Source organism: Ciconia boyciana, chromosome 8 (assembly GCF_034638445.1).
Source record: "Ciconia boyciana chromosome 8, ASM3463844v1, whole genome shotgun sequence".
Classification (NCBI taxonomy): Eukaryota; Metazoa; Chordata; class Aves; order Ciconiiformes; family Ciconiidae; genus Ciconia; species Ciconia boyciana.
In genome coordinates, this window is record NC_132941.1 from 12,850,459 (window position 1) to 12,876,247 (window position 25,789).

The 25,789-nt window shown below is 41.4% G+C and overlaps 1 long non-coding RNA gene across 1 annotated transcript; it reads left to right on the forward strand.

The window, feature by feature from the left end:
- Positions 1 to 13,879: 13,879 nt before the first annotated feature.
- LOC140655355 (uncharacterized) lies at positions 13,880 to 15,097 on the forward strand. The gene is made up of 3 exons (XR_012043751.1): positions 13,880 to 13,956; positions 14,471 to 14,729; positions 14,979 to 15,097. It is a non-coding gene; the product is annotated as an uncharacterized lncRNA (long non-coding RNA).
- The last annotated feature ends 10,692 nt before the right edge of the window (positions 15,098 to 25,789 follow it).

Sequence of the window (25,789 nt, forward strand, 5' to 3'; positions counted from 1 at the left end):
TACCAAATCAGATGGTGCCCATAGTCTGTGTGATTTTAGAGAAACAGGATCACTACCATAGTAAGGCACTTGGGAGGCACTGATAGTACAGCTGTGCTGCTTTGGATACTTGCAAGGTCATTTAGCACTTTGGGTACCCAAAGGAAGCACAACTTTGCATTGCAGTCAAATTATAGTCCCTTCTGCGTGATATTCAAAGGATGATTCCAGAAACAAACACTGAAGTGCATGACTGACAAAATCCTGGCTCCCCAGGAGCTTGTTGAGTTAACAGTAATCTCAGCCCCCATCCAATGTGCATTGTGTGGTCCCTTGGCTTCTCTTACCTGGCAGGATTTGAGATTCACAAGAATTCCCCCATTTCTGGACCTTGTGAAAGCAGGATTCCTGCTGGTTTAAATACCTTACTCATTCATAAAAAGTGGACCTGGCAGGGAGATTCGAAGTATGGTGGAAAAATGCATACATGTGTCTGTGATTAAAACAGACTCTGTATTCTGGAAGTCATCCAGCCAGCAGGCTAGGATCTGGTGAGTTTTGTAATTCCTCTCCTACAGCTCTGCACTCCCCCTCCAACAGCAGCCTGCTAACGTGGTGCAATAGGCTGCGTCCTAAACTAGTACAACTCAAAACATAGCAGCTGAATGAAGGTAGGGTTGTGCAGCATTATTTTTCAAGCCTGGCACCTTTGACAATGCCTTCAAGAGAGAGAGTTTCATCATTCAAGTCAGTTTTTCAAGGCAAAGGCTGCTTACCCATGGGCTGTGTGTGGTCTACCAGGGTAATTAATCTGGCCAGCTTCCCAGGATAATTTGGAAGAGGTCTGGAGGCAAAAAAAGTGGTCCTTTAGCTGGGGTAGCCTGCTCCTAGCTATCTCCTTTCTGCTGTCCTTCCCCCTTATCATGATGTTGTGTGAGAGCAGTATATTTGTTTGTGATGGGGGAGGGAGGGCTGAAGCATGTAGCCCTGCATTTAATTAGTGTTATGTAACAGCTGGGCAAAAGTGGACTGGGTTAGTCAGGAGACTTCTGATGTTCTGCTGACTACTTGCAAGCAATGGGGCTTAAACAGGATGTGCACCAAACCTTCACTGCTCTTCCAAAATTGCAGGAAAACAGTGAAAATATAACTGGAGTAAATGCATTTTGTCTGCCAATGAGGAGCAGGAAATTTATTCATATGAGTGCTATTTACCTGCACAGGATGTGTGTTTTCTCTAACAGCAACACATCTGCTCCTTAGACATGCAGAAACACCTTCCAGGTGTGGGCAGAATCTAAGCCTGACCCAGCGGTGTCTTCCCACGGTATCTCTGCTGGTATTTCCCTAGGTGTGGCAGTTTTCAAACCAAATAATAGTTTTACTTTATCCCCTTAATTTTCTAGACTCTCTAGACAACAAAGACTGTTACCTTCCTGCTTGGGAAAGGTGTTAAGCTACTCGGCTCTCAGGAGCCAGAAAGGTGAGCTGGGGTAGGAGCAGTATAGATGATGTATTTCTGTTGCAGTAGTGGGAGTCCAAGGAAAGTTTCTTCCCTCTTTTTCTCTCCAGTTCTTGGTATCATCAAGTATTCAATGCAGTTTCTTCCTGTGTGCAGATGAGAGCGCAGGTTCTTTGTACTGCTGAGACTTCACGCTTCCCCGTGTATGGGTGTTCCGTCTTCTGCAAATTCTGGAAAATAATAAACCCTTGAGTTGGACAAAACAAACTCCAGCAAAGGAGTTGTGTCTACTGTATCAATAGAGAGGGAATTGTGCAGCTAAGGAAGAGGTCACACTTAATCAGAGATCTGGTCTTAAATTACTTGTTCCTAATTGTCATGAATTTCTGCAAACTCCCTCTCTCTTTCTGAATCGCCTGAAGTAGAGGCTACAGCCAGCTTGTGTGCCTTGAAGATTGGGTCACAAATCTGTAAAGTTGGCTGGCTTAGCCCATCTGATTTCCTCCCCCCCCCCGCTGGATGAATTGATGCCTACTCCCTGTTTCAGCCCAAGCCACTGGCTACCACAGTCGTAGGGGACAGTTTGCAGTCGGCATCTGCTCTGTTCTCTCTAGAGGCATATGGCTGTGATCCTAAAGCTGCCAGGTTCCTCTGGACAGGTTCTGAGTGGTGCAGACCCCCTGCATGTGGATCCATACCATGTCCTAAAAAAAGTCTCCCTCCCTGTCTGTAGAGAAGCCTCCCCCACTTCCTCTGGATGCCCTCTCACCAGCTTGCCTGCTGCTAGTTATGGGCTGTTCAGCTCATGCAAATCTAGTTAATTACTTATTCAGAATTAAAGTGGTTATAATTTGATCAAGTTCCCTTTGCAAGTGCGTTAATACTTTACTTTTGATTGAGAGTGTTTGCAGAGGGGCTCTGTTTAATGATTCAATTTTGAAAGCTAGTTCAGGTTAATATTCTTCAGCATGTGTTGTTCCTCCCTTACTGTCCTGTATACTTGCTCAGGATTTTAATTCTTGCAATATGGGAAAAGCATGAAATCATGAACCTTAGCCTGGGATAGCAAAAGCAAAAAAGGCTTAAGAGAGTAGTGAGAAAATGGTTTTGCTAACCCCATATTCACCTCCTGATATTGGATAAATTGCATGTCTGTGGACCCATCTGGCACTGCAGGGGAGTAATATCCTTTATGACAAAGACATTTTACTTAAGGTTTTCTTCCAGCTCTGGTCCAGAAGGGGGAAATTGATTTAGCCTGTGATGTTAGAAACCAAAATCAAGGAGTGTTGAGACAGAGGGCAAGCTGCACTGTGACACCTTCTGTGCATTCAGCCTAGAAACAGGATCCTTTCCCTGTTGCAGTGATCTCATCTTCACATCTGTTGCTCCCTTCTTACTCAGACACATGCGAAGTCACATGTGCTGCGCTGACAGCACTGCAACTGTTCTCCTGGAATCAAAGGACTCCTCATATGAGCTCCTCTGCTCCTGCTGTAAATGCCAGCCCACAGGGGACAAAGCTCTGGACTTGTTTCATCCCAAGAGGAAGCCTTTAGAAGAAAAAGGTTTTCGCTGGGAGTGTTTGGGAACAGCATCCTAAGGGGAAATATTTTTTTCTTCTGTTGATGCCAATCTGACTTGCTTTTGTAGCTGGCAGCAGTTTCTGTAAAGCTGGTATTTCTGAGTGAAAGCACAAGAACCTTTGTGAAGTTTGTTTTAGACCCTTTGCTTCACGTGGGGAAGTGGGACACAGTAACTAGATCGTGCCTGTTGTATATCTGATGTGTAAAATGGTAACAGCTTGTTCATAAAGTGCCAGAGGCTCTTGTCCATTCCTAAGTAGAAGGTTAGGGCTTAAAAATACTAGGTTTTGAGCCTGTGCTCAGTGGTTATTCCTCTAAGAGACACACTTGTGTTACAGCATTTGTGAATACTGGGCAGCTCCCTGGCCAACAACTTCTCTTTTCCTCTGATTTGGTGGTTGGAAGCTCCCTGTGGAGCAGGAGGGCTGCACAGCCAACGATCATGTCTGGACTGAACTTCTAGATGAAGGGTATTGTTTTAATTTCTTTTTGCTCATTTGGGTTTATGTAGCTCACGTGGTTTCTTCTCTCCAGTAATCGACAGCCACAGTGTTACAGTAGTGTATCAGCCCTTCTTTCTGGGAGTAGTAGGCCTGCCAAAGCTAGTCCAAAAGTGACAGAAGGATGTTTTCCTGGGATAAGTGCTTCATATGAACCAAAATGACTTGCCATATTAGGTTGATTAGGGACATCATTTTGGAAGAAAATTAGAAAAAATTCTAGTGATGTCATTCCCGTTTCACCTTTTGGGAACTGAGTTGTTTTCTTTGGTTTTTTTCCCTCTCTCTTCCCCCCTCTCCCGCCCCCCCCTAAATTGGAAGCAGCTTTTAATTTTAAAGCTTTTTTGTGCATGTACAGCGTGTAACTGAAGTGAAAACCAGACATTTAGATTGAGTTGTAATAATTTTGTGGGAAACTGTTTCATAAATTTCCATTCAGATTTGGCAGAAAGCTGAAGGTTTGAAAGCTCAGAACCTTTCATGAAACCAAACCTCTGTTCTTCACACAGCTTTCATGCTTGTTCCTGCAGTGGCTTCCACCTAGATTATTGCGGTATGCTGCAGTGAGGAATACATGTGCAGATCAGCAAAGGCTTCAGCCTAGTGTGAAGTGTCTGGTCCTCTCCATATGAACACCTGTATTTTCACTTGTGTGATGCTGAAGTTTGGCAGTGACGATTAGCTGATAATATGATCCTGTTACTTGCTGATGACTCTGTCAAAATTATTGATTCTCATGCTTGGAGTATGAATGAAGTATTTAGTGATTATTTTGAGCAATCATATGAAATTAAGTTTGAGAAATCCCTAATCTCTATGATATAGGCTCATTCAGATCATCTGTCAGTGCAGTGCTACAAGTGCACCACAGGAGAACTCATCTAAAAGAGGAACTGAAGTTGACTTTCTGTACTATTAAAGTCTGTGAAATTTTGTCGCTTGAAGCTTGGACTTAGCTTGTGAAAGTTGTTTCACACAGTATGCAAGTGGAACTTGTTCCATGACTATTATGGGAGCTACATTGATGAGTAACTATTATACTCATATTTCTCTCTTTCTATCTGAAGAAGAAAACTCTGAGTTTTTCTTCATATGTTTTGTAGCTTCTCCCAAAACTTTGGGGGAACAAAATACACACAAAAGCAGATGTGATTCTTCATGCCTGCTGTCACAAATACTCCCCTGAAAAATCATAATGGGAAGGATGAAGATTGGCGCATTCATTAGGAAAAGCAGCTTGCTAGCAGCAAAACATGATGTGGAACCTCCTCCTTCCCGAGGCTGATCGTTCACATGCAATTGCACATATATACTCTCTGAGGAATTAAAAAAAAAAGACTCTCGAAAGGCCAAGATACCCATTATGAAGCTCTCAGGCTGGAAAGCTGCCATTTATTAGATTAGTATGAGCCTGGTCAATTTTTCAAAACAGACGTTATAAAAAGAACAATGCTTAGTGTTTTATGTTTTCAAGGAGCTTTCAACCATTCATGAAATCTTCCTCAGAGATACAAAAGATGTGCTTAAGCAGTATTTGGAAAGCGTTTAATTCAGGATTTGTTTAGTCATTGTAGAAACCAGTAAGACTCTGGTTCTCAAACATTTTTTACTTTCTTCCTTTCTCCTTGCCCCCACTCTCATCCTTATTTGAGACTTGTAAACACAGTGGGAGGTGCCCAGTTGATCCACTGTTGGAGAGCCGCTAGGAGAAGGTGGCAGGGCAGAGGGTGCTGTGGTTGATAGGACTGCCTGGGAGAGAAGGTGCCCTGCAAAAGAGGAATGTCACAGTCCTGAGTGTTGCTCGCTTGTCCTGAGTGTTGCTCCTCATCCAGCTTGGCCTGATTCCCTGTCTCTGGGGGGTCTGGAGTGGCCTCCCAGGCTTGCCTGAGCCAACAGTATGCTGCTGTCGCTCTTGCTTTAGATGCAATCACTTTCTTAATTTTCCACTTTTTCTTTCACCTAGGACTAAGGAGCAGGGAGAGGTGGTGGGGGAGGCAGCCGCTCTGGCACGTGAGGTCAGGAGGGACTTGGAATGCCACCAAGCCAGGAGGTGCATGGGTGGAAAAAGCAGTAAAGGGGCTTGAGGTGGTGCCTTCCCCTCTAGAAGTTCCCTGCACTTCCTGCTGCCTTTCGCCTTCCCGGCTACTTCATCTCCTGGCTTGGCTCTGCTGCCTCATTCCAGATACAGCCCAGGTCTTCTGCTGCTGTTGTTTCAGCATAAAGATTTGTGCTGAGAACAAAAATTGCATGTGAACTGTGCTTTGTCCATAGCTGTGCGAGTGCAGGAGCGTCCAGCAGGGAGCAGAGCTGCAGAGATGGGCTGACCTTCCATTGCACCTTCCATTGCAGAGCACAGGGGAATGGAAAATAACCGAACTACGTCAAATGTCATCTGGTACAAAACACACTTTGCTTTAACAATTGCCCTTATTTTGGCATTAATGGATTAGGAGAAAAACTGTCAGGGTATTGGGCAAGGAAGTTAAAGACCTGAAAAGTGGAAAATGATGCTTCAGGTGACAATGAAAAAGGGCATTCAGAGCCTTAACACAACTTTTAGACTCGTTGGTGAGTTGTTTCATTCTTTGTATTCTTTTCAGGTTATAAAATGATATAGAGTTTAAAGATTATCACACTCCTTTCTCACAGTTTTAGCCATTTAATATAAACAGTTTACAGATGAATCAGGAGTGCTGCTTTGCCTAAGAAAGTTGGCAGCATGAGAAGTTTTTATGAAATTTTCCTTACATGTTTAGAATAGCAATAAGCATGCAGTATTTCATCCTGTTTTAATGGTCTGGATGTGGCTGCCTGGAAATACAACCCCCTGGGAAAATCTCACACTGCTAAATGTGTTTTCATTCTGTATCAGACCCTTCCTCTCTCTGGCCCTCTCCCCCAGTTCTAAGGTTTTTCATTGAATGGAAAGTAATTTTTGGGACATTCAGTATTTTCATTTTACTAATGTAAAATCATAAATGTAATCTTATAGTTTTGGTACAACTGAAAATCAAATCACTGAAACAAAATAACATAAAAATTTCTTCCTTCAATACTTGTCAAGGGACTTCAGTCATTGAACTATTCTTGCAAAATGTTTAGACTTTTGATAAAACTACATTTCCCACAGAGAATGTAGTTCTGGCTCACTTTGGCTTTCTAAGACTAGTGCTAGCCAGCAGCAATCCTATTGACTTTGCCTGAGATCTGGGGTACAGTTTAAAGCAAAAGCTTCAGTGTGTTTACGTGTTTGTGCATTTCTAAGAACGATGCTTTATATAACTTCAGGGACCTTATCAGCAAGAAAGAATAGAGAAACTGAAGCAAATTTATGCTGCTGAGTGGAGTGATATATAGAACAATGACAACAACAAAATTACGTTTTTATAGCATTGGCAAGTGTGATTTTTTTTTTAATTTTTTTTATTGGATCGTTGTAGTAGCCAAAATTCATGCTTTTATGCATCATGATAGTTGAAACCAGTTATTAATTTGGCACTCTGTGTGATAAGGAGAAAGAAAATTGATCTGTAATAGCAAAAATGAGCAGTCTTGGATCTTAGCTGGTGGTAGCATTTTTTTCATCCTTGGTGTAGGTTACAGATTCCGGTCCATTCATTCTTTAAGCTTATTTTTTATTGCTAGCATATCTTTATGCCTTCTTTTTCTTTTAATTTGAAGACTTAGAGCAATATTTTTACTGTCTATAAATGAGCATTTCTTTCAAATATGCCCTGATGTAAAATGCTGAGAGGGTTAGCTTTGGCTTTTTTCTTTACCTACTGTATACTTTTTCTGACATGTTAGATTAACTTTCAGCCGCAGGCCAATCTGTCAAAGAAACAGGGAATGTCTCCTGCTATGACAGATTTGCCAGAGGCTGAGGTTTGAAACAAGCTGGGTATTGCTTCTTACACAAAAGTAATTTCTCCCTACTGAAGAGAGCTATCACTGAATCAGCTGAACAGAAGCCTCTGACTTGCATTACTCGGTTCTGATCAGAAGATCTGCAACAGGCATTTTTTTTAATAAACTTATATGCCACAAAGGAGCTCTGGCAGTATAACTGTGGGAGAACTTTCAGCAATATAAGGTCAAAATAATTTCCTCAAGGATATCAGGAATCCAATATATATTTAAAAAACTTTCCCTGGTTGACTTCAGTATTGTTATCATGTTGGATGAATATACTGCTGCAAAGATAGACCCATAGGTCAGACTTTAACATACAGGCAGGGCCTGCACTATCATCCTAGCATCTGCTCCAAAAATAACCACCCCACTCCTTAAACCTGACTCAATTTACTGTATGAGCTGAACAAAATTGTGCCCTCCACACCTCAATTGTCCTGCCTTGGCTGTGGTGCTGAGGGGCTAGAAGATACTGTGCATCCTGAGCTTCCCTTTGCAGCACAGCTTCTTCCAAGGGGATATCAGTAGCCAGCTCTCAAAGCAAGTCCAGCTGTGTAACAAAGCCTGGGATCTTTGCAGAAATGGCTAAGCAAGAATATCCATTACAGGTGTTCCCTAAGAAGCCATCTAGACAATCGCACAACAGCTACGCTGCTGCTGGGCAGCTCGCAGGGTGAAATGAAGTCACGGTTTGTTCAGTTGGGGCTCCTTTTGTGGCAGACTACTGTTTTCTCTCTTCAGGACTGCCTGGCAGAAGTTGTGTGAATAGCACAGGGAGTGTTATGAGAGAAAAGGGAGGATTAGGCTGGGAGCCCTCGCTGCCTCTTTTGCCTTCTGTGATATGAGTGTTCGACACCGCGAGCAGTGCACTGTATAAACTCTGAAAGTGCATCAGTCTCATTTTACCAGACTTTAGTACCCCTTACATGCAAGCTAGACTCTAGGTTAGTATAAGAAGAATGTTTTATTGGGCTTGATGAAGGAAGTAATAGGTATCCTCCTCAGGCGTGTGTCATAAAAAAGAACTGACTTAGACACGCATAATGGACCCCTTCTGGCATTGGAATAACTGAAGCTATGCCCATTTCCACGGACTAATTTAAGTCAGTACAGCTGTATTAGGTTATGCCAGCCAAGGATCTGGCCCAATTAAATTGGAATGACAAACCATGCTAATTTTAAGATTTTCTCCAGAAATGCCTATGTCTGCTGTATTACCTACTGATCACAAAGTTCATAAGCTGCTGGTTATAACTTAAATTCCCCTTTATAAAGTGGAATCCCTGTTTCGATTTTGCTTAAAAAAATGTATATATTTGTAAATGTTGAGAACGGTAAATAGATTATGATATTAATTTATATTATCATTGTTCCCAGAGGTTCCGGTTTTCCCTTACAGCTGCAGGAGAACACAATGTAGTTCAGAGGGCTGTGGGGAGGTAGGAAGTATAGCTCAATACTATTTCGTTACTAAAGTCCTTGCTGCCAGGTAGAGTCCCTGGATGCGTTTTAAGAAGAAAACACTGTTCATCTGTTGACATGTGGTGGGCTTCTGAGGAATAAGAAAGCCTAGAAGCTTGCAGGTTTAAAAGTTCAAGGAACGCCAAAAGCAGGTTTCATGTCTACTTGAAGTTGCAGAAATGAAGTGTCATGTGGGCTAGGGATCTCCTCCTGCTGGCTCCCCACGTGGGCCCCTGCAGTGTGACTGAATGTCACAGAAGAGGTGCAGGAAAAGAGGACGTCTCTTGGCTTTTCTTTTTTAGGTGTCCAAAATATAAGCAAGAGAAATAAGCAAGAGAATGTTTCACCCTGAAAGCTGGGTTCAGCTTTGGTACCTTGTGGTATTGCTGGTGATGTAAAAATACAGTGAACTGCAAGACAAAAAAAAACGGGAGAGGAGAGGCAGAATGTTTTCAACATACAGGAAACAGCTGCTGGAAGATCACAGCAAGAGACTTCATTTGACAAAATCATGTAGGGCTGTTTCATTTTGAAAATGTGCAGGGCTTTAGTGACAACTGTATAGGAATGTGTTCGTAAAAGAGATGTCATAGGAAATGTGTGGCAGCTTGTTTTAAGTATATGCCACCAGATACTGAGGGAGAGGAACTTCACACTGGAATGGCTTTGAAGGGACATGACTTTGGGTACAGAGGGCCCCTAAAAAGGCTTAGAAGGTACAGGATTTGCCCTTTGCTTTTTTTATTTTGCAAGTCCTGAAAAAGAAGACTGAATCTTAAAGCATATTCAGGACAATTTTATTTTAATCTTAAACAATAATAAAAAAATCTGTAAGCACATAAACAATGAGGATCTGCTGCAGAATCTCTTGGGAAGGATGCTGAAGTTCTGGGTTTGACAGAACTGGAAGAGTTTTCCATCCAAAGTAACACTAATATTTTATACTTCTTGGCATGTGTCCAATTCTGCTTTGGTGTAAGTTACTTCAGAGTAGGGGAAAAGTCATCAAACTTCATGGATAATGAGATTAGAGAAGAGCTTTTCTAGCCACAAACAGCCCACTCTGATCCAGCAGAAAAGTTACTTTAGACTAGGACCCAAAGGAGAAAATAAATAATATCTTTCTGGGTTGCAATTTTTCTTGGGAGTTCTAGTGTCGTATCAGTCATCTGCATCGTAGCCATGCTATCAGTTAGGAAAAGAGGGAGTTTTAGAGTAGTTCACTGGATTGGGTTGATGGAGGGATTAACCTCTACCCCCCATTTAATTCACATGAGGCAATGCCTAATACAGTTTTGTGGACCTCAGTCCAGGTCCTACAAATTCCACATTTATTTGCTTTGTGGACATGGGGTGGCAGGTTACAGGTGCTATGTTTTGCTGGAGGTGGTGAAAATCAGTCTTAAAATGCTTTAATTTGAATCTTAATGCTACATGCTCCAAAGGCAGTGTATCTAAGTACAAAGGCAAGTATCTAAGGCTGCTCCAAAGGCAAGTATCTAAGGAGGAGGAAAAGGGAGACACAAAGGAAACACTTATTATAGAAATTTATTTTATGAAAATAGATGTTAAAGCAGTTAGCATCTCTGCATTAGACTAGTAGAGGATTGCAGCATGAGTCAAGAAGGACCAGGAGATCTGAGGCTCACAAGTCAACCTGGTGGCTCCCTTGAGCTTAAAAAGTTGAGTCAAACAGCAGGAAGTTGACTGAAAGGAAAGAGTTGCCTGTTCTGATACGGACCATAGAGGGCAGGTAAGGCTGAGTTGCATAGGTGTTGCGAAAACTCTAAGATGGCAGAATAACTCTTGTTTTACACTGGGAAGGTCAAAAGAGAGGAATGGTCAAAAGATGGTCAAAAGAGGAAAAAATGCATGTTGAGAACACAATGAGGAAAAAAACCCAACAAACCAAAACCAAATGAGGGAGACAGCAGAGAATGGAGTAAAGTTTGGCTTCAGTTATTTTTGTTCCCTTTCCTGAAGCTGGAATGCAGACGAGAAAGCCCCTCACCTACCGAGGAGGGGCCAAGAAGTTGTAAACCAGCCAGGGTCTTGGTCTGGGCCCCTGAACAGAAAGGTATAAAGGAAAGGTGTGCACTGTAGGATTCTTCAAGTGAAGTGCTCCATGCTGGAAGTGGAGAAAAGCAGAAGGGTTAATGTGGCCCTTTCATAAAGAAGATGCGTGCAGAATAGTAATTTGCTGTGGAGCAAATTAGCTGCAAAAGGCAGGAGAGGGGAGAGGCTGAGCCGTCGGCTCTAACGCAAGTTGAGGGAAGTGCCTCTAGAGAGCCAGGTGTCAACTTGCAATTCAGAGGTCCTCAGCATAAAGCACCTTTTTGCTGCTTGCTGGGCTGATCTATACCAGCCTGGTTTCCAGGGTCCAGGTGTAGAACAGGTGTCTAAAAGGCCTACTGTAGCCATTAGGTTTACCAAAAGAGAGGAAAATTCACTCTTTCTTCCTTCATCACGTCTACAGGAGAGCTGGCAAGAGATTTCCCGTTTGACCTGCAGTGGTACAGCAGTGCCTTAATGCAGCTAAAAGTTTTAGCCCACTGCCAGTATATATGTGCCTTCAGTCAGAGCTGAGCAGTACAAGCCATCTTGCTGACAAATACACCAACCCAGAAATTGTACCATGTGTCATAGCTTCTTACTATTAAAAAAATCCAGCAGAGAGCTGGGAGGAGAAATAAGAACAAAACTACCTGAATTAAAGGTACAGATTAAATCCTTGACACAAAATGCATACTGTGAAAATGTCTCCAGCCTTGCAAAACTGCACACTGGATAGGTCTCACAACCCCCTTTGTTTGTATTGCCTCTATTCTCTGCAGTTTTAATAACTGCATGCAGAAGAGCATTCATAGTTACCTTTATGGTTACGCTGCCAACAGAACAGGACAGATGCAGCTAGGCATTGGTACTGTGAATCTACCCTGTTCATCCTGCTGCAGATTATCTGCAAATGGCCTTTTAATCTTTTTATAGACTTAGTCACCATCAGAATTAATCAACAGATAAGTTATACTGACATGGTTTAGTCTAAACTCTTTGTGGTGACTTCTACTTGACAAATAATTAATTGCTTGTGGCAAATACTGATTGCTGTTGGTTGAACAGGGCACCTGATGTCTGCTTGCGGACGGGAAGGCACCTTACTCATCTGCAGACATTCAGTGTGGCTGCACCACTTACATGCAGATTCCAGCACTCAGTAGTGGTGCCATCGTGATTTTATGCTTCTGAATGTCTCTAGGACCACAGCCTTAGCTCTTCAAACAGGCTGAGTGGAAAAGATTGCAAAAACCAATAAACAGATGTTGATGGTGGGGGCTTTTGTGCTTGTTCTGCCCGCCACGCTTACTGCTATGCTGTGGAGTGTTAGGAGACTAAATTACACTTTTGAAAAATAAATGAACAAAGTAAATGATGTGCTGAGATACCCTCGACTGGGCTTTTTAATAGTGTTTGTTTGCTTACTTGCTAATTTGCAAGGTCTGGTAATTTGCGATCAGCCTCCCAGTCGTTAGCGTGAATTAGTGTGGTTCTATTATATCAGAGGGACAAGCAAGTCAATAAGAAAAAGAGAAGCATCGCACATTAGTGAAGCTATAGGAAAATGGCTTGAATGTCTTTGCACTGTTTAGTGTGGTACTTATCTCAAAACTTAAAACTATTTCATATCAGTTTAGTTCTTAGTTCATTCCCTTGCATGTAAATAACTGTCCAAAAAAGAAAAGTCTCCCCTAGTCTTTAGTGAAGGTGATCTCTTGTTATTGCTTGTTTGAATACCTCCACTGTGGGCCTTTTGTCATTTTTATGATAGTGTAAGAAATGTGTCATCTATGTAGCATCTGCACAATGTTTGTTGAAAATTAAGCTGGTTTAGAGCATTTTATTTCAAATCTGTCACAGTGATTTCAGTGGTGATGTTCTTTCATTTTAACCAAATTATTCTGAGGTTTTTACGTATTGGGGTTTTTGTTGTTGGTTTGGGTTTGTTATTTTTTTTTTCTTTTTTTTTTTTTTTAGAGAGAAGAGACGGGGAATGCTATCTCTTGACAAAGTCCTTAAAACATCCAGTCTGAAACTCAGGAATGTTATTGTCTTATGAAACCTATCTGGCTTTTTAAAACCACTAGTGGACAACACTTCATGTGTCCCATCGTCAAGCCATTCCTACCTGACACTTTGCATGAAAAGATGATCTTTCAGTCATAAACATAGTGATGAGAGCTCTCAGAAATTTCTCTTCCAGCACTTCCCAGTTTTCCTTGGACGTTCTGGAAAGGTAATTTGTTATCATCACCTTAAAAGGAAAGTGTTGTTAAAAAGCAAGACATTAAGTAATAATTCTTAATGATATTTAAGTGGTTTATAAAATAAAGATCTCCAAAGTTTCAACCCATGAATGCATACTGAATAAACTAGACACACTCACGTATGTAAGAAATCAGTCCTCTATTGCTGGAAGCCAAGAGACAGTTGCTATTTCTTCTCTCAAGAACAAGAGTTATTTATGGGGTGATTCTCTGAGCTCTGTTTGTTCTGTAAGAAAAGATGGGGAAAGAATAGAATAATGCATCCGAGGAACAGAATCACTAAAATTAGATGTTGTCCTTGCCTTAAAATTATTACTGCCAATGAAACTGTATTTGTTAGTGCGATTTTTTTTTTTTTTTTTTTTTCTCTGTTCGGAACCCTCTAATTGCAGGTTGTGATTCTGAGGCTAGTGACAGACAAGGTTATACAGTGTTTGGAGTTGATTCCCCTTTCCACCTGTCACTTGATCCTCTGTTCCTATAGATGCCAGATGAATATTTCTTCCTCCTTTTCTACCTCCTTTTATTCTGTAATATGCTGATGCATAGTTTCATATTTAAAATTCCTAATATGATATAAAGCAGCTTGAATACAGAATACATTTTATTCAGGAGCAACTTTATTTTCCTTTATTGTTCAGTTGACTAAGGAAGAAGATGGTGAGGTGAATTTCTCCAGGGACACATTAAGATTAGCTGGAGATGTGGGCAAGTTCCTTCCCTTCCCCTCTAAGGTTGGTTATAAGCCGGTTTACACAAGTTTTACTGGCCTGATTTTTGGTTTTACAGTTTAAGGTTCCCCTTTATTCATGGCTCATGGACAAAAGTAGAATGGGTTATACTGATACAGGTCATTTTGTGCCCGTTTAAAACTGTGAACACCTGGGAATGGAATGGGATGGGACAAGTTGTAAACTACTGTAAATCTACTGCACCGGAAAATGTTTGTGTTTTAGTGAGAGTTATCTGATATACTCAGCTGAGAGATTTTTCTGTTTCTGAATGAGTTAGACAGTTTCCTTGCTGCCATGTGTCTTAGCTTCTTCCTGTCTTAGCTTTGTTATACAACCTCCATTATCGCAGAATCTAAATGATGCGCACTTACTAATGGACTGTTTTTACCATTAGTCTGCGAGGCCATTATAAAGATGGAAAACAGCATCACTTGACTGGTTAAGGGCCAAGTTTGGATCACCTAATAGCTGTGTCTAGTTTAGGTATGCCAATTAATACTGAATTTAAATGCAGGAAAGCAGTTGGTGATTGAAACTGCCAGACCTAGACTGTCTGCAAGCAAGTAACAAAGTGGGGAGCCAAGGTCTGGTGGTCCCAGGTGGAAGGTTGCTTTGACTTCTCAAAGCTTTCTGTAGTGACACTTGAGTGAGAAACCTTCAGTGCATGGTGCGAGCAGTGCCTCAACCTCAGTCTCAGCCACCCAATCTCTTGATCGACCAGAGGCTTGAACCTGAGTACATGTCTGTGAATGTCAGAACATCCACCTTGTCTGGTAAGGACCCTTCATGTCTAGCTTCATTTTGTAATATCAAACAGGAGGATGGGGTTGTCTGGTTATGTTGCTCTAACAAGGTGCAGGGCGTTTCTTACTGTAGTGACATGCATATATTACGTTTTGGTTTTCCGTATCGTGACCAAAACTTTGTGCTGAGGTTTTTATCTGGGTGTCTACAAAACTGCACGTTGATCTATTAGGATGACAAAGAATTGCCGATTTTATTAATTTATTTTTTTATTATAGAAAAAAATCAATGCAGCCCATGCTAGTCAGAGGAGCTGTTTCACAAGAGCCTGCCAGGAATGACCAGGCTTTCACTAAGTTGAAGGGGAAACTGGACTGGATTACAGTGGATGTCACAGAGCTTTTGATTCCTCACTGCAAAAGGCGATCAAGGCAGCCCAGGGCACTGGGGAACAGAAATGCTCAGTGAATGCAGATTTCTGAATTAAACTGTTTTACATATGCCTTCAGGAAGAAGATGGGTGAAAATTCACCTTCACAATGGCAGTCTGATGTAGAACGAGGCATGCTTAATTGCTGGATTGCTTGTTGTGTTTGCAGTGTGTCTTTGGGGAATCATATTTTTATGCTTCTTTTTTGTGGTAGGGTGGGGGAAGGGGTTAGAATCATTGTCAGATTCAATCAGCTCTTAACCTAACTAAACTGGACAATTACATATGTATGTGTGTGTGTGTATGTGTATGTATATATAAAATGTATGTGTGCATAAAATTAGTGTTCCAATCCTGTTTCTAGACATTATAGTGCTTTCTGCTGCACCACTTCAATAAAACTACTGTTTACCCAAGTACATATATTATCTTTTTTTATTCTTCTCCTTACATGACTTCTCTGTAAACCTTTCTAGTCTGCATGTCTGTTTCTTTGTTCCATCAGCCTACACCCATCCTGGCACTCTCTTTGTCCATTAAAAAAATAAACTGGAAACCATTGCATTAAAATGTAATCCTGTAAATGCCCTGTCTGTTCTTCTAATGTCCTGGTATCTCACAGGTTTGTCTGAACAGGCTTTGTAAGCGGCATATCTGCTGCCGTTCAGTGGGTTCAGAGCACAGTGCTGCTTCGACAGCACCACAGCCAGGCTTGGAATAATTTTCTCTATTCAGACCAAATATATTAACATTTGAAATGATATTATTCTGTACGACTCACCTAAAAAGATGAGATGAAAAACCATCATTGGTGAAATGGTGTGAAACTCCTGTGCTACATTTGTGCCAGCTTTTGGTTTCTTCTCAGTTTAACTCTGATGTGCCAGCCATTGTAGGTATGTCGTTTGGCTATTGTCTGAGGCAAGGTTTGGTGGTGTGGGGAGGATTAGGGGAATATATGCTTCCCTGTTCTGTCTTGAGAAGATGGTGTCCATCCTGCAGGGTTCTTCAGGGAACACTTGTGCAAGCAAAGGTACTTTTGGTTTTTTGTAACTTTATTTTTAATTCAAAGGTGAACTGCAGTAATGGCCTTGGCAGGGAAATAGTTTATCCTTTTTTTCCAAATATATACCTAAGCTTTTTTAAAAACTCTATATTATCCCTGGTAGTTTCATTGAGTGGTATTTAACTATTCAAAAGCTATTTTTACTATTCAAGCATTGTGATACTGACTCATGTGATATGTTATGCCAGTCATGTCACCTGTAGTCACTAAATTTAATGCACTTCTCAAATTTGTCTGGTAGTGGCCTTGCTCCCAAGGGTGTTGCATGTTCTAGTTAATATTTGCAGAGTATTTCCAGGTTCTGAATTTCAGGGTGGCAATGTAAATGCCTCCTGAACAGGACGTCTGTGACCCTTAACTCCCTGGACCATACTAGAAAGATTTGAGAAGACTCTTCATTTCTTCAGAGCTCGTGAATCCATGTGTGTATTAAACCATGAAGACTGAGGAAGCTCTTGTGAAGGAACCAAACTGAAACTTTGTTCCCCAGCCAAGGAAAGTTTAACATTCATATTAGCATCTTTTAGACAATGGATAGCTTGATGTCTGAGGTCATAAATTTTTTTAAAGTAGCCATACTGTGTCACATTTCTTTTTGATCTGCACTTAAATTTTCATTTACTTTTATATGTTGCTGGCTGAGGGCCACTAGTTTTCTATCATGAGAAATGGTTGCTGAATTAGATTTGCTTTTTTTCCCAGCTCTGAAGAGATGTGCATTATCAAAGCAGGTGTTTGGTTCAGAATAAGAGAGGAGATGGTTCTGTAGGGAATACACTTAGCAAAGCAAAGCCATAAATAGGTCTTGTGTCAGTGTTTGCTGTAATGTCTTGATATGTGTCATCATGAATTATATATTATTTCGGATTTATCACTTCTTCCACTGATAAGGGACATTGCTTCTTTGAGTGAGTCTTCTTCATGGCTTAAAAGATTTACTGATACATTGAAATTCCCTGTATTGGAGATTCAGATGAACTTTGGAAACTTGAGATAAGAACTATAAATCTGCTATAAACTAGGAAGCCATTTTTCAAAGTGTGTGTTTATTGACAGAGTTTGTACTAGCTTATTCTTCTGCTTCACATTTGTGTGCATCAGAAGAGTTTCTTTTCAACAGTATGAACAAAAAGTGAAAAACTTAATGTCGGTTGTACAATATATACATAATTTGTCAACAAAGTAGTAGTCTTCATTAGAACATCACCAGCTATTGCCTCAAAGGGGTAATTGGAGAAAGGGTATTCTCCTGTAAGTGTCTTGAGTACTGCTTCCAGGTTTTGTTCTTTTGAAATGCTGTGCTGTTGGGGGTGTTTTTAAATACATTTCTAGACTTAAGTCCTTATTTTGGAGTTCTAAAGTAATGTTATTAAAAATTCTGAGCTAGACAGCTTCATTTAATTTAAATTCTTTATGCAAAGTTGACATCACTTAGGCACATTTGAAAATAAGATCACTTAGTGGATGACGTAAGGGCAGTGGGCAGGGAAGCCACTACTGAGCTTTCATCAAAAAACCCCAACTCTACATTTAGATGGAAGGAGACATAGCATTTCCTTGATCTAGCCTGCCAAGACCTAACCTGCAAGATCTATCCAAGATCTAACCTGCATGGGAGAGCACCTGGGACAGTATTAGACCATGCGACTTGCCACTGGATCCCCAACAGGAAAATTGTACCTGAGGAGGTACACATATAAGCAAGACCCTGAACTCCAGACCCTGAGCAGATTCATGCAAGGAGGTTATGAAAGTTGTGTAAAATTATTTTTCTTTCCTAGTATTATTAGCATTTTAATCAGTGTACAGCTACTGATAATGATATACCTGAACTTGATTTTTGAAATCTTAAACTTTTTAAAAATCTTTAACGAAGATTGGGCTGTGGAAATGAATGAGTGAATACCTCATTTCTAGCAGCTGTTTTTCTCTGATCCCAATCGAGTTGCATTTTTTGCCTCTTTCTAGCTCCTTTTATTTTGTAAAATATTGACATGCAAATTGATATTGAAATTTTGTAACGGAATTTCATAACAAGTAGCTTAGATACAGAATCTGTCTTCCGTTCAGGTCTGCCTTCATCCCATTTTATGGTTCAACTGTGTTAAAGATAATACTCAGGTGACTTCCCCTGGGGACCTATTAGATCCAACTGGAGACTTCTCAGTATCACTTCCCCGCCTTTTACCCAAGGGCAGATTAAGGGCTGGTTTACCCCATTTTACTGATATAGCTATGAATTGAATAATAGAGTTTCGCTTTTACCACTGCAGAGGTGCTTTGTATTGCTGTGACTTCATCTGTTATGTTAGTTCTGGCCACCGAAAAATGCGGCAAGGCAGTGTTTTAACCTTGTTCATATTGCTAAAATGGAAGCTCTTTCAGACAATGTAAGCCTCAAGACGCAACCCCAGTATTAAAGCAGTAAGTCTCCCTCTTCATGCCACTCTCTCTCCCCCAAGCACTCAGTCGTTTATCAGCTGACATGGGCATTATGGACAAATCTATTGGAACTTGGAGTCACGTTGCAAAATGCACATACAGAACAGACAGATTCCCCATTACAATTGTGGGAGAATTCAGGTAAGTCATCTTTGATCCAATTGTACAGTGGCGAGGGATGAGTAGAAATGCATTGCGTGTGAGTGGCAGGGAATGCTCAAATTTGGCAGCTGATAGTATGAAGAAAAAGAATGTAGGAATATTTCCCACCTGCCAGCTGCATCCAGAGCTTAAAATCCAAAGCTTTCAGATGCTGGCTATTTATCTATGAGACTTTTAAGGCCAGTTGGTACTGATTAAATATTGAAGCAATCTAAATCAAGATAGCATTGATTCCTGTGCTTTCTAGTTACTAAAGACCTGACTCTTCAGCAGCAGCAGCAGCAGATTCCTTGGCATCTGTGGAGACTGGAAAGCACCAGTAGCTCTAAGCTGCTGCTGTTTAGCTTGGGTGCAGCCTCCCTGAATGCATCTTGATAACTTTCAGAGCCGAGGAAGCTCCTGCCTGGCCAGTTTGGCATGTGTGCATCTGTGCATCTCCCCACAGATGTGCACTGGTGTGTGTTGTGGGCTGTTGCAGTGCTTGTGAAGTTCAGGGCAGTCTCTGCACGTAGATCTCACCCAACTGCAGCAGCCTCTTACTTCCATAAAGTTTAGGGTTGGATTGGGTTTTGCTTCTCAAAATAACTTCACTGTCTGCTGAGACTTCCTAACTGCACTTCTAAAGTTTGGATGAATGGAGGTTTCCTGATTTTGTTTTAAGTGTCAGTCTCTCTTCTACTTCAGAAGATGCCAAACTGTAAGGGGGAGACTGAATCTTGGACAGTCATGATCAAGCATCCAGTTTGCTGCTCAGCTGGGGATGAATGGTAAGCTCTTAGTGATGGGACATCACTAGATGGAAGAACGCTGATGCCAACTTTTAGTACAATAACAACACTTAGATGGTCCCATGGTATTAAATGGTACTAAATGGTAGACAGAATAAAGAACTTTTGATATTTTAGTGTCTCTCACTGAACTTACAAAACAAGAATGGTTAAGCTCTTTGGAGCTTTATATCACACACTGACTGGCTGCTGGGATCAAGAGGAATTGATTTTTGGCTACAGTAGGTGCCGTAAGAAGCAAACAAGGATGTTTTTTTCCTACAATCAGTTATAAATGATGAAAGCATGCAGTGATGTACAGCAATGAATTGGACCAGTGATGAATTCTTATGTCTGTCTGAATATGTGGTGTGTGTAGAAATGGGAGCAAAAGAAAATCGCTTTCTTTGGGGGAGTAGGGAGTGGCTGTGGTTTTTTTGGGGGGGTTGTTTTGTTTTGCTGCAGATCTAAACCTAGGTGAATTTACAGGGATGTCTTTTGAAATAGTCTTCTCCCAGGCATCCCAGCTCAGACTGAGAATAAGTCGAAGCTGGTTTTACTCTTTCTGTCAGGCTTTTTGACTGTAATTCTGGCAGGAGACTCATGCAGACACAGTGGTCTGTCTGCATAGAGCTACTTGCAATATCAGGACCTGTATTTTTTCATTTTGTCTTCCATAATTGGAAATAAATCCTCTAGATTGAAAATAGAATGTATTGCTTGTTGCATATGGGGGAAAATCTGACCAATGTAATAGTGTTGTATTTTTATATTTGCTGAGATGAATTGATTCATTTTCTTGCATTTCATTTGCAGAGCTACTTTCCAGTTCTGCTCAGCTGGACAAGATGAGGAGAATGGCATCCAAGTAGGAATTTTCTTACCCAAATCTGTAAGCTGTTTTCAGCATTGCTGATGTGCAAGCTACTGTTTTGTTCCAACACAGTATAGGTGAGTTTAAATTAAGAAAACTATCACTGAATTTTTAAAGGCAGAATTTGTCATCTTAAATTTAACGTGTTATATTTCTATGCATCAAGCCTGATTCTTCTCTGACTTCTTGCCAATATAACTGGCAGCTTTACTCAAGCCAGGGTTCACCCATCAGTAATTAGTTTGATGAGAATCAACAAAGTGTCTGGTTTTCCCCTACTACAATGCCTATAGTCACCTTGCTACTGTATTCATAGCACTAATGAATTTGTCTGGGTCTTGATAAATGCAGTGAGATAAAGGTTGTGTATGAGTATAAAAAACCCCACAACTGCTGTAGGCTTAATCTCTTTGCCCAGCAAGGTGTAATTTGCACATGTAGCCCACTGGCATGAATGTATTTTAGGTAGTCTTCTGTGTCTGATACAGGAGGTGTGAATTATTATAGCCACTAGAAACAAGCCTTAGTGCTTTATTCAGGTTGGTGCATGACATGCTTTTAGCTATGGAGATCCCTAGTGTGCTGCACATGGGTGGCAGTTGTCTATTGGTGTCAGATATTTTTATAAGCAGTGTACAGAGGAGTACACTGAAGTGTGGAACAAGAAATGTATTTTATTGAATGTTGCTTCAGCTTTTGCAGTAGTGAACTGAAACCAGTGAACACAAGATGAGCATGTTGCAAACTGATGCACAACTGATGTCCTGGCATTTGTGCAGCTGGTCCTCGGGATGCACCCATGGGGACCATCTACAGGATGCTCTAAGCATCTGCAGGATTCAGAGTAGAGCTGGCTGCTGCTTGCCCAGCTCAGCATGCAGGCAGGCAAGCCATTCCACACATCCATCTCCCTGCAGGAGTGCTGATAATGCTCTCTGGAGTGCTTATAAAGGCCAGGTTGCCTTTGCAGGTAGGTCTCATTCAACCTTAGGAGCCTCTCTGCCCCCATAAAAGTTAGAACTAGGTCTGGGTTTGTTTGCTTCTTAAAATGAAGACTTGGAGCACAAGATGTGGCTGTTGCAGCAGACCGAGCTCCAGTGGCTGTCCTAGCTCAATCACTATTTGCACAGAATGGAGTGATTTGGCTGTGTTTGTTTGAAATAGGCAACGTGGGAAGAAGGAGCCCTCTGCATTTGTAGATTACTTGTTTTATTTTCTTTCAGTGTGGTGATGGTTGCTAGTGTTATGTAAAATATTGATTAATCAGACAGAACCCTCAGGAGTCAGGGAAGTTCAAAGAACAGCTACTTTCAAGAGACCCCCTAACGCCTTAAGGGAGTAAAGTTTGGCAGACATTGTAGGCTTGCTGTGTCCCTAGTCAAAAAGTTGTGCTGGTTGGCATGCTGATGGGAGTATTATTGAATAAACATAATACCGTATTTGCACTCTGATTAAAAAAAAAAAGTCAAATACACTGTTCAGAGAAAAAGGCTCTGATAAAAGGAGCTGTTTTTTTCCTAAGTCTTCCTGTTTTGTTTGGTTTTGTATTTACTTCTAGTATTGCATGGCCACGGGAATATAAACTTGTAAACTAGCTGGACCCAAGAGGTGAGACTTTCCATATTTCACTGAGAGCTCTGTAAAATGCAGTCCTTCCAAATGTGTTCCCTGAGTATGGTAGCTACGTGCCAAACCCCTGATTCTGTGTGAACCATGGTAATGGACTACTTTGCTCCTCAACCTTGCCAAGCTTTTTCGTGTTGTTTCAAGGCTCTTCTAAAATATTTTCTCAGCTTATGCTTTCTTGACCTCTTGTTATAAAGAGCTATACTTATAAACCTGCCATGGAACTAAGAATAAGCATCATAAAGCTAAAAATGCAAATTTCCATAACTTACAAGCCAAAAGCGCAGCCGTGTGAGGTATTCTGACCTCTCTGAATGTTGACGTGATGGTCCTAGATCCGGATTCGTGGACTTATTTACAACGATAACTTACTTTAATCTTCGCATCATGGCAGCAGACGTGTCATGCTGTGCGGATTCAAAGAGGTCTTGTATTTCCCGCAGTGGATCCTTGCACTCTAGAGCAAGACCTCTTATTTTTTTTCTCTGTAGAAGGCGCTGGTTTATGCGCCTGTATTACTCTCTGATCAACAGGAATAACGAAGGAAGGTGAAGAAAGAGGACGAAGCGTGGCTGTGGCAAGCACCCCGTGCGGGTGGGTTCCCGGCCTGCCCGGCCGCGGTGCCATTTTCTGCCCGCGGCGGGGACCCGGCAGTTGCGGTTCAGCGCCTTCCCGGCACTGGCACCTGCAGGTGGCAGCACCTTCCTGTTCCATGGGATGTGGTGGCCCGTTCCCGGGTTGCCAGTGCGACTGGGAAGCTGAGAAGTAAAAGCAAGGTCTTCCCGCCCCCTTTTTAAGGTAAACATTCTCCTGTTCGACGACGTGAATGCGAGGCAGGGCTTGTTTGACACCTCTGTCAGACTGGCTTGTTCTTTCTCCATCTGCTTTAAACATGGCTTCTCCCTTTGGTTCTGGGTCAGTTTTTCTCCTTGTTCTTTAATCCAGTCTGTTCTCACGCTTCCCAAGTCTAAGGTCTGTTTGAAGGTAGAAGCAGACACTTGGAGAAGGGCTCTCTGAAATGCCATCTGGCAACTTGGTAAGGAAGAGCAGCTAATGGGTACTGAGAAAACTCTATGCATCGTTTCCACTCCTGTTCGAATACATGTAATGTTGTTGGACCCTGAAAAGGTCCAAAATAGCTGGAAACAAATCAAGTAGTGCTTTGACTTTTAACAATGTCATTCTGACTTCCTTAGGATCTTCGTTCTCTGAATTAAGACTGTTAGAAGAGAGACATCGTTATCAACTTGAATAATATGTGTTGCATTAATATGTGAATATTAATAAGAGCAATGAAATAAAAAGAGTCTTAAATTTGTTCCAGCAAGATAAAAAGGCAACAGAGCAATAGCAAAACAGTGGGAGAAATCAGAATAGTAAGATAACTAGTTCTAGAAAACACTGAGAGAGGAGTGAGGATTTTTTCTTTAAATCTAAGTACATTCACTACTATTAAACTTAGGCTGCTTTTTCATTAAAACATCAAGTCAGATCTCTAGCTTGTCTCGAAGGAGAGTCCATAACACTTGTACCATCGGGGCACACTCTCATAAGGATCATCTTCCAGCAAAGACACAGTGCAACTGCTGCTGCGCCTCATTGCTGGATGTTTAAATTGGAGTCTGCAAGAAGACCGAGAGTAGGCAATGGCCAGAGACAGAGGGGATGGAAAGATGCTCACATGACCTCTCACAATAAGCCCAATCAGCCAAGGAAGAGATGGAAGCAGCTGTCTGATTCTCTTGTATTGGTTTTCTCTGCCCAGAGATTCCCTTTTCATGGAGGATTTACAATTAGAGCAGCCTTCCAGTGCATGAAGCAGCTAGAGAGGTATTCAATCTACTGTGTTTCTCTGCTGGTGGTAGGTAAAGTCACTGTTCCAGAAGGACACTACCAATATTGCTTCAGATAATACTCTAGCTTTATCTGCCTGGCTGCTGTCCAGTAAGTGCTGCTTATCTCGGCAATGATATCAGACTGCATCTTTAGATTTGCCGGTTGCATTGGAAAATAAGGCCCATGTGTGTTCTCTATACCTGTATCAGGGATTGTATCATACATACTAAATCTTTTCTCAAAAAGAATGTGAACAGTACCCTCTTCTTGTGCAAAGGATCCATAACACTCCTCTACAGCTTATCTTCTGCTGGATGAAACTAAGAAATGCCACAATTTTGGTTGTCGAACTCATCTTCATTCATAATAGTGTGGAAGATCAAAATTCAAAATACATTGTTCCTGCTACCAGGAAATGGCAGTACATTTGTGACTGTGACACAGGTTCAGCCCGTAAAATTCAACTGCCATGCCTGCTAGGAAGCTGAATGGTATGCAACAAAACACTAGTTGTGGATAGAGGGCATTTTTGTCTAATGCAACTCAATCTAGGCTGTAACAGATTTGAAATTTGGCTTCAGACATGAACTGTAGAATCTTTGGGAGAGTGATTAAAATAGGAGCTGCCTCACTATCCATGTATTTAAAGCCTCTTATTCTAATGTCTTCAAACACACTATGAAAATGTTCTGCTGTAGTCTTCATGTTCAATTACCATCATCTGCCCAGTTCCACACCTCTTGTGCATGTAACTTTGATGTGAATTACCAGAATTATCCTGCACGTGCACACATCCTTGTTAAAATGTGTGGGTCAGTGCTGCTGTCTCCTCTGCTAACAGCACTGACTCTCATCTATATCAACTGCCCTCTCTAGAAATTGAAATAATATCCCTGGCCAGTTGTAGTGTTGTGCCTAGGAAGTACATTACACATGAGGATGTGTCCTGCCACAAAGAATTGACATCAAAGTTAACACAATACCATATGCAGCATTTGAGGGGTTGCTTTGCTCCGTGTTGGCAAGGCATTTTTTTTCTCGTACATAGACTGATTGTTGGTATCTCTTCCAGAACAGAAAAGAAACTGAGAGGTACTAATTTTCCTGTTTGGTGGTGAGGTGAGTGTAAAGGTGCTTGACAAGATGAAACTTCCTCCTGTCACGTTAGTAGAGTTGTCAAAAGCTAACCCCGCTAGGCACCTTAATGACTCCCTAACGAAAATGGAGCTGGAGAGCCTGGTCTCCTCCTTGGTCTTATAGTAATATTGCAGTGATGCATCTGTTCACTGTGTAACTGTGTGAAGATACCTAATGGGCATCTGATTCAGGCTAGAAAGGAGGAACAAACATTACTATGGATTAATTCCTAGTTATCTTTAACAGAGAAAATCCTTCATTATTTGACTATTAGAATTGGAGAATCTGCAAGGCTTATCTTCAACCTCTCTATCTTGATTCTTCCAAGTTCCCAGTACCCTCCTGGAACAGCAATATGCATGCATGCAGATAAGTCTTGAAGGATGAATATAGTTATTAGCTGTGGTTATTTGAACATCACTGTTCATGTCTAGTTCCCTTGTATCACACACGCTGAGTAGAGAGCAAAAGATGCAACTGTTTGGTGATTAAAAGAATAAAGGTTTGGGGAGAATAATACTTAAGTGTCCTGTACTCTTCCCCTCCCAGCCCTTTTCAGTCCCCTTCCATAATTTGTCGTACTCTCAGCATCAGTGTTTTATCACATAGATGTAAAGTAGGAACAACTAGACCAGACTCCTTGATGGAATCTAGTCCTTTGCTGCCATAGACCACTGTGTCATGTAAACCTGCCAACGAAGCTATCAAGTTCTGTCTTGCTCATCTTGCCACCTTTGACTTTTCTGCTT